This window comes from Asparagus officinalis, chromosome 8, assembly GCF_001876935.1.
Source record: "Asparagus officinalis chromosome 8, Aspof.V1, whole genome shotgun sequence".
Lineage (NCBI taxonomy): Eukaryota > Viridiplantae > Streptophyta > Magnoliopsida > Asparagales > Asparagaceae > Asparagus > Asparagus officinalis.
Window position 1 is genome coordinate 52,486,049 of NC_033801.1, and position 9,148 is coordinate 52,495,196.

The following is a 9,148-nucleotide window of genomic DNA, read 5'->3' on the forward strand; positions in this document are numbered from 1 at the left end:
TTTCCGCTGGACATTCCAAGAAATGATTTAGTGGGGTTCATCTTCAACTGATGACTCCTCATGAGATCGAACATTGTCTTCAAATCCTTGATGTGATCTTCCTTGTTGCGGCTTTTCACAACCAAATCATCAACGTAACATTCGACTGTTTTCCTGAGATGTTCTTGGAAAATCTTAGTCATCGCTCGCTGGTATGTGGCACCGGCATTCTTCAGGCCGAAAGGCATCACCGTATAGCAGAAAACGCCGAGGGGTGTTCTAAACGCCGTATGCTTCTCATCCTCTGGATGCATCTTGATCTGGTTATATCCCGAAAATCCATCCATGAAGGACATCCTCTCAAATCCACATGTATTGTCGATAATGACATCCGTGATCGGGAGAGGGAAATCGTCTTTCGGACATGCTTCATTCAGGTTCCTGAAGTCGATGCAAATCCTGATTTTGCCATTCTTCTTCATGACGGGAACGATGTTGGCTAACCAGTCTGGATGTTGTTCCTCTCGGATAAATCCTGATTCGATCAACTTCTTAACCTCTGCCTCAATGGCTTCCATAATCTGCGGACGAAACCGTCTTTGCTGTTGCTTGACAGGTTTGGCATCCGGCTTGATATCGAGGCGGTGCATTGCGACATTGGGGTCGAGCCCTGGCATGTCTTCATAATTCCATGCGAAGACGTCGATATATTCCCTGATGAGAGCAATCAATTCCTCCTTCTCATCTGGGGGAAGACTGTCGCTGATGAATATAGGCTTTGGGTTAGCTTCATCACCCATGTTAATCTGGACTATTTTATCTTCAGTGGGTGGTTCTCTTTGCTCGAACCTATCGCCATACTGCATATTCAGATGGTGAACCCACGGGTCTTCCCATGTTGGCATTTGATCGTCGTCTTCCATGGTGGATGGATCAGCTGTAGTCATGTTCGCCATTAGGGTTTTGAAAACTTCTCCCAGACTTGTATCGGAGTCCCACTCTGAAGCATCGGGAGAGTATCCCTTCTTGGCTTTGTTAGCAATTTGATCGATAATTTGCCAACCACATTCGTCATCTGATGAAACATAACCTAAGCCTCGCCCATATTTATAATAATCCTCAGGTTTACCTTTTGGTACATATACTGCTTTGGCTGGATTACGAGGACCTCGATCGAAGTATAAACCTTCTCCGAGTGTGAAATCGTAGCCCTGCTTTTCCATGAGCTTGCGCGCTTCTGGACTATACTTGGATAGATGTCGACCAGGTTTGTCATCATCTTCGTCTTCACTTAGGAAATGATCTGGTAACGGAGAGCTTTTTCCTTTACCGTAAATCACTTCTTTAGCACCTCTTACTTTGTTCGGGATGACCATGGTTGTTCCGAAAGAATGCTGGAGGTGTTCCTTCGTTACATAGGATGATCGGATCGGCATATACAACTCAGGATTGTCGTACAGCTCTTTTATCACATCATCAAGAGACAAGGAGTACTCTAAATCATCTTTTATTGCAATATCGGCAAGTTGCCAGTTACAACCTCCATCTGACGATTGTTCATCGTCAAGATTGATTACAAAGGGTACAATGTCATTTAAAACAAAACCGCCATTGTAATCGAATCCGGCTTCAGAATCAGCTTCTTCTCCGCTGTCTGTGCCCTGGGCCGATGGTTCAGTATCGGATTCGTTACCATAAAGGAGAGAATCGGTGAAATAATTCTCATACCCCTTGAATGGTTGCTTATCCGCGACCACCGTCCTAACCTCATTGTCAGTGTCGACATACTTCAAACACTGATGGAGAGTAGAGGGAATTATCACGTTACTATGGATCCAAGGCCGACCCAATAGTAAGTTGTACGAAGTCTCCGCATCGATCACATAACACGTGACTTCTGTCTTCAGATCTCCCATCTGGCACTTCACCCGGATCTTACCCAAGGGTCTTGACCCACTAGTGTTGAATCCATAAATAACAGTGCCTGTGGACGCCAACTTGCTTACTGGGATGCCGAGGAAATGCATCAATCGAAGCGGCATAATACTCACAGCAGAACCCGGATCCACTTGGATTCGGTTGACTTGGCTGGAGCCAATGTATCCGACGAAATATAACGGCCGATCGTGGTTCGAATTCTTCGTCTGCATATCTTCTTTGGTGAAAGTAATGCAGGGAAGGTTCTTAGTCGCTATGTTGCACTGTTGACTCAGCGGTTCTGGCTGTTCAGGTATCGGCTTGACTTGAGTCAGAAATACCTCTGCATTGGCCAAAGCTTCTTGTAGGGCCTCCCTGGTTTCTTTGGATAATCGCAGCAACTCATACAGCGTTATCCGTGCAGGAATGTTGGCTAATTGCGCCATAATGTCGAAGCTATGCGGAGTCTTCGAGCTTTCCGGTTTGTCTCTTCCAATTGGACGACTGAAACGAGACTGCTTCGGATTCTGTACCTCTTGGGGATTCTTCTCTTTTGGTTTATTCACCGGTTGTCGTAGAGCTTCTTTACCCGGTGTGGGACTTGCAATCACTCCCATCTCCGTGAGAGTTTTGGCTGGTCCCCGCTTGTTCACCCCCTGCTCACTAGGTGGCGGATAATTGTAGTGGTATTCATTTCCGCTCCGTGTCGCAAAAGCTTCTTGTTCTTCTTCAGAGAGCAGGAAAGTGGAGATTCTTTCGTCATCTTCCCCTGGGATAGCAGAGACTCCATAACAAGACTTCCCTTTTCCTTTAGACTTCCTCCCGGATGACGAACCGGCCCATTGTTCATCTCCAATCAGATCTGGATGAACCCAAAGGATTTCGCCATTTGGGGTTGTGTGCGGCACAAGTCCCTTTTGGCGCTGTCCGTGCGGATCGTCATTCACCGTCTTCATCCCGACTTTGGTGACGCGTTTTGGCTCGAACCAAGTTGTAGGCACCGACCCAAAACTGATTGACACTGCGTTGGCCCCCACATTCTTGGCTGGTTTCGGGGTTATGACTCCTACGTCGATTAACGCCTGGATCTTGTCCTTGAGGTGGTAGCATGATCTCGTAGGGTGGTGGACCGCTCTGTGGTACGCGCAGTACTTTGGATCCGTCACTTTGCTGGCCCCTTCTTGATCCACGATCGCCGGCAACTGGATCTTGTTGTTCTCCAACAGGTATTTGAAGATGCCGGGAACTTCATCATCCTTGAAGGAGTACACTTTAGGAAACCTCGGCTCCGCAGATTTCTGCTTCTGAGGCCGTTGTTGCCATTGTCCTCGAGATTGTTGGGGTGCTTGTTGCTGTGGCTGCTGTTGCTGTGGTTGCAATTGAAAGGTTTGATTAGCATCAACTGCATTAGCTTGTGCCTTACCTTTCCCCCGTGGGACGAAGTTTTGCTTTGGAACACTCGTCGCCGGTTGGCCTCTTTCCGCCTTCTTCCTCTTGAGGAATCGCTCAGCTTGCTCTCCCCGGACTTTCAAGTCCTTCCATGTATTGGATGGTGCTGTCCCCATTGCTTCTAGCACGTCCAACGCGAGGTTGTTGTGGCAGGTCTGGAGGATGAATTCCTCGGTGATCGGGTCCCGGCAATTCATCGCCTTGTTCCGGAATCTTTTGACGAAGGTATCGACTAACTCTCCGTCCTTCTGCTTCTCATCGAGCAACGATCCGATAGATATCTCGGTGTCGTCGTCGAAGAAGTTGGCCAGGAACTTGGTCTCCATGTCATCCCAGCTGTTTACGCTGCCTGGCTTGAGGCGGCGATACCAATCGAAGGCGGCTCCGCGAAGAGTGCCGACGAATGACCGCACCATCAGAGGCTCATTACCAGAGATCACCCCCAAATGCGATTTGAAGTAAATCAAATGCTGGGTAGGTGAACCCATCCCATTAAACGGCGTGAAGTTAATTAGATTAAACTTCGCCGGATATGGGATCGATTCCCATTCTCTTGGGTATGGGCAAGGAATGCCTGTTTTCTTCGTCTCTTGAGCGGAAATTAGTGTGTTGATTTTGCTCTCGAGGTTCTTGATCTTCAGGTTTTCGCCGGTTTCTTCGCCAGCATTCTCATTACCACCCCCTGCGTTGACGGGAGGATCATTGGTGTTACGAGCATTTGTATCCTCATCTTCCACATTAATCGGGTTACGATGATTCTGCTCGCCTTGTTGGTTCGCCAATGCTTGGATCTGTTGGTCATGCATTTCTCTCATCTGCTGCATGGCCATCTCCATCTCAAATTTGAAACTTTCTTTCTGCTTAGCCAAAGCGTCTTCAAGCATCTTGGCCATCTGCTCCGCACTTATCATCAGGGCCTCGCGGGGTTGTCCCTCGCTGGATACTGTATTATCTGATGCCACCGCGGAGCCGGCATCAGATTCTTCATCTTCTGAAGGGCGTCTTGTCCGAATCCTACCATAAGTTGCTCGCTCTATGGTTCCGGACTGCAGACGGGTTCTAGGTCGGGAAGCTTTCAGAATCGACTCGAAATCTTCTCGTGCCGATGTCCCTTTGCTCGTCATGTTGGTGGTGACCCTCGGAAATTCTCCGTCTTCAATCACCCTTCTTCTTCGTTGGAAGCGCCTAGGCCTTGGTTTTGGCGTTTCCGCATTAAGTCTTTCAAAAACTGAAACTCTTTCGGGGACCGCCTTAATGCAATTGCATTCCGACAATACCGCCCGAATGAGTTTGGAACAGGGACATTGAATTTCCCGTTCTCGGGGACTCCTCTTCCTGGTTCTATTCGTACCCCCAGCACGATAGTACAACTCGTCATTTTGACAGTCAGAGTAACCTATCGTGTGCGGGCACGCCTTCTCAGGTACAACACAATCATTATCAGATGATAATGTTTCCATCTGAGGTTGACTTGCCTTCTTTGGGCTTTCAAAGGTTACCCGCCTCAAAACATGCCTTTTTGGGCGTGAATTTTCGGCGTGATCTTGGACTTCAATGCGCAAATTGGTGCGCGCAGCTGCCTTGAGGTCTTTGTCATGCTGGAGGTGATGGCGACCCCCAGTATGTTGAGTCGTTCTGGGCTTCTTCATCGGGCCCAAACGCTCGTGAATTGGAGCTTTGCCTCTCACGTCAGGAATTGGACCGAGGCGCTCCAAAATTGGTTTCTTCTTGCGGGATGACTCTGCATGATCTCCCGGAGAAGTTATTGGGATTGACGGCGACTTTGGTTGACTCGCCGGAGTTTGACCTTCCTTAGAAGGCTGCACTGGTTGCTTTTTGGCCTGAGTCGCCACTTCAGACTTAGGCTTCCAGACTTGTCGTGTTGGTGGTGGCTTCTTCTCCACCTCCTTTTGCAGCTTTCTACGGGCTTCCTGAGCTTGAGCCCGTGCCTGCGCTGACATCGCGCGGCGCTTGCGAATGCGCTCCTCGAGTGTCGAACGGTTCCGTTTGACGCGGACCCATTCTTTCTTTGGCGGCTTGGAAGAGTCGCCATTCATTGGTGGTTGAGGCTGTTTGCCTCTTCTGTTCTTCAACTCCGCGTGGTAGCGGAATCCGTCCGTAGACTCCATCGCCTTAGCGAATTGCCGCGCAAGGCGTTGACGACGCCTCTGGCGGGCTCTCTTTGAGAGAGTCACAACGCCCTGAACAGTAGAGGCGTTGGCGGGAGTTGGGTTGACCTGATTGGAGGTCGGTGGAACTTCATTTGACGCAACTTCGGCGTCAGTTGGGTTGAGAGCTTCGTGGGCTTCCCGAGCAGCTTCAAACCAACGAGCTTTTCTCCCGGAGGAGAACTTCTTGGACTTGCGGGGGGAGATAGAGCCGGACGAGGACACGTACTCCTCGAACTTGGCTTGGTCGAACTCGTACTCGACCTCCTCCACGACCGGGATTGCAATCCGCGGCTGCGACGCATCGATCTCGTTGGCGAGATCGTCGGCTCCCACTGTGGTCGCCAGATTGTTCGCGTGGAAAACTGTTTTCTTTTTCATTGATATGATTGTCATCTTGGGTTACAAAGATCCGGTCTTTTATAGATCCGGTTACAACTAAATCAAAGAAAATAAAGAAAAATTACAACTCTCCTCTGTGAACAAATCACGAGCTCCTGTTTTGCGGTCGCTCGCTTTGGTGGGTTCTTTGCCTGCGCCGGGGTTAATCCGTGGACCACCGCGCGATCTAGATCCGGTCGGATCTACACGAGTATGCGGGTATTATTCCACGAAGGGAATAATAGCCGGGAGGGATTAATCCACCAAGGGAATAATCGCTCAGATCTCGAGATCTAAGACCAAGCTTAGATCTGGAGTGTAGTCTCGTGTAGATCTCAGATCTGTTCTTTCTTCCTCTCGAGATCCTGCCTTTTCTGACGTGGATGGTCGCCGAGGATCAGATCTGAATGGTGCAAGTCTTCTGGTCTTCAAGCTCCGAGTTCACTCTTCAATCCGGCAGAGTTTCGGCTCTTGAAAGTTCGACCCCTGAAAATGAACATCTCTAGGCCTATTTATAGGCTCTCAGGACAGTGGCTGCAAAAAGGGAATTGTCGGCCACCTCTGTTTCTTTCTTTTTTTGAAAAAAAATAAAAAATAAAAAAAATAATAAAAAGAAATATTTTGGTGTATGCAACAGTGGATTAGGGATAATACACATCGATTAATTCGCTTTGAACCAATCATAGAAATGGAGCATCCTAATCCACCCGTTCTTCATGATATGTGCTATCCCATTAGGAATGCAATCCCCTCATGCATTAGGCTCCCCGAAACAAATGGAATAAGTTTTGAGCTTAGACCGCAATACATAAACATGCTTCCCAAATTCCTTGGTAATGAAACAGAAGACGCATATATTTTTATTTCGGAATTTGAGGAAGTGTGTATTATGATTAAAATGAGAGAATTAAATGAAGATGCGGTTAAGCTTAGATTTATTCCATTTGCTCTTAAGGATAAAGCTAAAAAATGGCTGTACAGCTTACCAACAAATTCCATCTCAACTTGGGATGAATTTGTCACCGTTTTTCTTAAGAAATTTTTTCCTATTCATAAAACGGTAAAGCTTAGGAACAGCATTCAAAACTTTAAAATTATCCCGGGAGAACCTTTTTGGAAGTATTTTGACCGATTTAAAGATCTTCTCATCCAATGTCCTCATCACGGTTTAGAGAAATGGCGATTGTGCCAAATAATTTATGAGGGATTAGATTATTCTGCAAAAACTTCCTTAGAATCAATGTGCCACGGGGATTTTATGAGGAAAAATGCTGATGAAGCTTGGGAGTTTTTGGAGAGTCTTTCTGAAAAAACAATGCAATGGGAACAGTGCGATGACAGGGTTTCATCAGTTCCCCATTCTAAGTCTAGTGGTCTTTCCTTGGAGTCAAACATTGCTTCTGAAGCGAAGATGGCGACAATTCTGCGGAGGTTAGAAGCCTTAGAAATTAAGGAACGAGCTCCAGCTCAACTCAATCATGTTTCTTTCCCAGGATGTCATAATTGTCAGTCTCCTACCCACGTTTCAGAGGAATGCCCTCTCTTAGGAAACAATCATTCATTAGAACAGATGAACGCTGCATTCCAGCACCCTAGAAATGATCCATTTTCTCCAACCTACAATCCAGGTTGGAGAAATCATCCCAACTTTGCATGGAATCTAGGAAATTCTCCCGGAACTCAAAATTTCACTCCCGCTTCGACCCAACATTTTCCTAGGGGAAACACAGTTCCATTCAATTCTCATTCACAATTTCAACAACCCAATCTGCCGTATCAAAATCAGTCTCCTCTTCATCAAGCTGTAATTCAGACTCCTCACAATCCAGATCAGGATAAACGTCTCAATGTCTTGGAAAGGGGTTTAGAAACCATAATTAAGGCCTCTACTCAAACCACGAATATGTTGACTCAAACATCTAGCACGTTGAATTCCTTCATGCAATCAACCGGACAAATGCTCAACTCCAACACTCAAGCTATAGCTAGATTAGAATCCCAACTTGGTCAACTAGCTAGTGCCGTGAGTGAAAGAGAGAAAGGAAAATTTCCGAGTCAACCCGTGGTCAACCCTAATAACACAGGATGCAGTTCATCCTATGAAGCTCAAGTGAATGCAATCCATTCACTTCGGTCAGGTAGACAGGTCGATAATCAAGTGAGAACTCCGCCAAGTCAAACTCTTGATCCTGTACAAATTCCTTCTCCTTCTCCTTCTGATGAATCTATTCAACAATCACTCCCCTCAGATGACCAAGAACCTGAACCCGAACCTGAGCCTGCTTTTGATAGATTTAGACCGGTTGCTCCCTTTCCAGATAGACTCAGGTCTAGGAAACACTCTCCTCAGGAGGAGAAAATCCTAGAGACATTCAAGCAGGTTAAGGTCAACATTCCTCTCTTAGATGTAATTGAACAAATTCCATCTTATGCTAAATTTTTAAAAGAATTGTGCACTAAGAAGAGGAGAATAAATGTTCCAAAGAAAGTCTTTTTAGCCGCCAATATCAGTGAAATGCTGTCAAATCCCATACCTTTGAAACGTAAAGATCCAGGTTCCCCCATCATTTCATGTATCATTGGTAATACTCACATTGATAAGGCGCTTTTAGACTTAGGGGCCAGTGTCAATTTGCTTCCATATTCAGTCTATCAGCAATTGGGTCTAGGTGTACTGAACCCAACCAAATGCACCTTACAGTTGGCTGATAGATCTGTCAAGGTCCCTATGGGTGAGTTAGAGGATGTTCTGATTAAGGTTGGAGATTTTATTTTTCCAGTAGATTTTGTAGTCTTGGAAACCCAGCCTGTTTCCAATCCCAAAGGACAGACACCTGTCATCTTAGGAAGACCGTTCTTAGCCACTTCTAATGTTGTCATCAACTGTAGAACTGGTCAAATGAAGCTGTCCTTTGGGAATTTGACTGCTGATCTCAACATTTTTAATCCAATGGACCAACCAAATAATCAGCCTCTAGAAATAAACTACATTCAGGAAAGATCAGAAGAAGAAGAAGAAGAAGAGTGTGATTTGAGTTTTGAGGAAATTTTTGTTGAAGAGTTAGAGTTTTTAGAAGAAGCAGATCAGGTCCTTGAGAATAATAAAACTGTGTTACACATGTGCTGCTTTGAATTAAATTTTGAAGAACTCTTTCTTGATGAACTTAGATTCTTGGAGAATAATCAACAACCAAATTTTCAGAACTTCACAGAAGAATTGGTTGTTAGAAAACAAAACTTCACAGTACAAGAGT